General features: G+C 43.5%; 1 pseudogene; it reads right to left on the reverse strand.

Annotated features, from left to right (window-relative positions):
* Window positions 1–2,808: 2,808 nt before the first annotated feature.
* LOC118759895 (U6 spliceosomal RNA) lies at window positions 2,809–2,906 on the reverse strand (annotated as a pseudogene).
* Window positions 2,907–3,820: the final 914 nt, after the last annotated feature.

Genomic DNA, 3,820 nt, shown 5'->3' on the forward strand with positions numbered 1-3,820 from the left:
GGTTGCTCCACTTGTCATCCAGTTCTGTTTTTATGAACTACTAGGAAAGCAGAGGACAATGGCTCAAGTCCTCAGCCTGCTGCGCCCACATGGAGACTCTGAGGAAGCTCCTGGCTCCTGACTTGGAATCAGCCTAGCTCCAGCCATCATGGCCATTTGTGTAGTGAACCAATATTTGGAATCTCTCTCTTTCTGTGTGTGTCTTCTCTCTTTTTAAAATCATCCTTTCAAATAAAAATACAAATCCTCAAAAACAGTATGAATCCTCTATCAAGCCATAAGCAGGAAGCAGCCAGGACACGAACTGGCATCCATATGGAAGTCTGAGACTGCAGGTAGAGGATTAGCCTGTTGAGACACTGAACTAATCCTGCGGGGCTGTTTTAGAGTAGAATGATAAAGCCAAGATGGTCCAAGAGATCCTCTAAAGCCAATGATGTTTGTGTGTGTGTGAAAATTGCTGAGCTACCCATGTGTGATCTGTGTTGTATACTTGCTTCAATAAAAAGTTTGCTAAGAAGAAAAGCCAAGTAATGAGCCCCTTCAAATAGAGGGCCGATCAAGAGAAATTGAGGCAGATGAGAGTTACTAATTATATAAAGAGCTGCTTCTCTTCCATCCGTTGCTGAGTATGAATGAAAAGAACTTGCAGATTATCCAACAAGCCTCCCACGCCATTCCTGCAAGCAATTACTCTAGCATATCTTACTTCACTGTTCATCAATCATCGATCCTTAACAGGTCAACACATCTGCATGTACGTACAAATTACAGTCTCATTATGGAAGTCGATGGTGCCATGTTCCGTATTACTGATTCCTAAAAGTGCTGGAGGTGAGCAAAAGCGCGGCAGATGCCAGAGACTGAACGGTGCCTCTGATGAACTGACTTTCATAGTAATCATTTTATTTATAGAAAGCCTACACCAAGGCATTCAGGGAGCTGTGGAGTAACCCGTCACCCGTGATTTAAGCATTGCATGAGCAATGTATCTTAAAACCTTTATCCCAAAGCAAACCAAAGGAATAGGTGGATAAGGCTGAGCTAGGAAGCTGCAAGAGAGGGAAGAGGTGGAAGAGCCAGCGCGGATGTGGTGGCAAACGCTTCGTTAGAGAGTAAGGAGGAAATTTTCTGGGCTAGGCAAAGGAGTATGGTTGAACGGAGTTGCCCAGCAGCTGTGGTCTGTGGGGCGGGCAGTTCTCATCCTAGGTGGGGGGCAGGGAGACACGTAACCCTTCCCCTCCTCACGACAGGTGATGGTCTGATGCTACCGCCAAGACCACAGTGCCAACTCTCCTACCAGCTCCATCCTAGTTAACAGTGGGAATTCTTGCAATGACCCAAACAGCAGAAGCTAATGAAATTCTCATAGGTTATTCTTCACTTCCTGACATTGGCAAAACATCCAGATACTTTTTTAAAATAGAAAAGACAGATCTTGGTGAAGCTCAGAAAATGCAAACATATTTTTTTTAAAAAGACCATGAAGTCCGAAGAGAATAACAGTGGCACCAACACACGTGGTATAATCATGAGAGCTCCTGTTCCCTGTAGACTCCTTTCCACAGCACCCAGCAGCCCTGCCAGCCACGACGGCCTTGCTCCTGACCCATACCTTCTCAGTCTGTTTATATTAGCTTGCTTTCTTTGTGGCTTGCTACCAGTGCATGAATATTATTAAAAAAAAAAAACACGGGAAGTAGATAAATAGGAAAGCAGAAAAAATGATCACTATTCTACATCACCCAAAGACAACTGGTTTTGCAATTTTCTAAAAGATCTCATTCATATGAGTACGTGCATATGAAACACACAGTTATAAGAAAATGTATGTACATATAACACAGTGTTGTGATTATTTATTCGTGATAGAATAATGATTGGCCTTCATCCTTGCAAAATCAAAAGTCACCATTCCAAAAGTATCCAACAGGTTATTATTTTCTACATGAGCGCTCGCCACACCCCTATTAAATGTTTCTAGCCAATCTTCTTTCGATTGGAACACGTGGCCTCCCAAAGATAGAAATGGTGGATGCGAATCAATAGGTTTTCAACAGGAAACTGATGATAGATGTTACTCCACTCTGGAGTATAACTTTAATTCTTATGTAGTTTGGGCACCTGAGTGAAAAGAAAGATTCATTGTGGGAGACATAGAAGTCATTAACGAAGTTCACAGTTGATACGCTAGAAGGCTGAAAATGACACGACCAACCTCTGTTGCAAGCCCAATGTGCGGTTAAAAAGACTACTAAAGGGAATTTCTCTCGGGTAGGGAACTCCCTGTTGCTCCATTAATTTCACCAAATCCCTAAGTAAATTAAAGAAATCTAACATTGAATTGCTAGTAGGATCCTGTGCTATTTGGAATGAGATAAGTAAGCATTTTTTTTTTTAAATCCCATCTTGTTTGAGGTTATTTTCATCAGGACTGGCTGGCTGGATGTGATGACGCGCCTTTGTGTGAGCAAAGCAGAAAAGATCTGCTGGCAGAAGATAAAGGAGAGCCAGAGTTTCCCGGGACTCTTTGGGCCGTGAGTGATCTATGAGTGGGTGAGGAGTCAAGTGAGAGCTAGTGCCCAGGACTGAATGAAAGAGCCTCCTTTCTTCAGAGACTGGGGGAGAACGGAGGGCGACCACATGGAAGGCTGCCATGAGGCCAAGAGAAAAGCAGCTTTCTGGGAAAGAAGCAGGCATTAGGGCAAAGAAGGCAACCGTATTGTACCCACTGAGCAAAATATCTGACATCAGGGAGGACAGAGGGTTTAAAACACACACACACACAACCCTAGAGGGAAGGTGATTGAAGAAGGTGGATGCTTCTCAGTCATCCTTGCGCAGAGCCCATGCTAATCTGCTCTGTATCGTTCCAATTTTAGTATATGTGCTGCCGAAGCGAGCACGAAAAATGTGGATGCTGTGTGTGTGTTGTGCTTTTGTGGGACAGATTCTCCTTCAATATTTGCCCTGCTCTTGATTGCTGATGATGTAATCATCAATTTTATAGATTTTATGTTCCAGATTAGAAGCCCTCGACAGATGTTGCAGGCTTGCTGCCTTAAATCTGTGCATGTTTGGGCTTACTTACAGCAGGTGGCATCGGAGACAATTACAACAGCAAGAGAACAGGCAAGGATACAGGGCTTTGAGGGCCCCGCAAGAGGAGGAGTGGCCGAGTCCAAGTGAGGTAGTCGGGTGACAAGCTGAGAGTCTCTGCTGGGGCTTCCCCCGCGAGGTAAGACGCCCTCTGAACAGTGTTTGTTCAGCCACAGGTCAGGAGTCTGTTGTGAAATCAGCTGCCAAATGAGAAAGGATGGGGAGTGTCACAGCATGATAGACTGAGGGTTAGATATTGTTTCATGAAGTTTGTTGTTGTAAACACACCCGGTGGATGAAAATAAATCTTGTAAGGTGGAATTCACTTCTTATATATGGGTCTAATTAAAAAAAAAAAAAGAAGATTCAGAGCTACTGTCAGGATTGTGTTCTTGAATAATTACCAAATTGCAAATTTAAGAATAGAGAGGCCAAGGCAGGCCTTTGGCTTAGCGTGGAAACATGGATGGAGATGCCCATATCAGAGTACTTGGGTTCAATCCTCCCACAGTGGTGGCCTAAGTGACTGGGTTCTTGGAACCCACATGCCCAGCCCTGACTATTGTGGACATTTATGGAATGAATCAGCAAGTGTGAACACACTGTCTCTCAAATTAAAAAAAAAAAAAAAGAAAAAAATTCAAAAAGGTAAGTCGTACAACCTTGTAAGCAGGAACACTCTGAAACACATTTCTTTGACAATGTGATTACAGAACAATGC

Source organism: Ochotona princeps, chromosome 32, assembly GCF_030435755.1.
Source record: "Ochotona princeps isolate mOchPri1 chromosome 32, mOchPri1.hap1, whole genome shotgun sequence".
NCBI classification, from domain to species: domain Eukaryota; kingdom Metazoa; phylum Chordata; class Mammalia; order Lagomorpha; family Ochotonidae; genus Ochotona; species Ochotona princeps.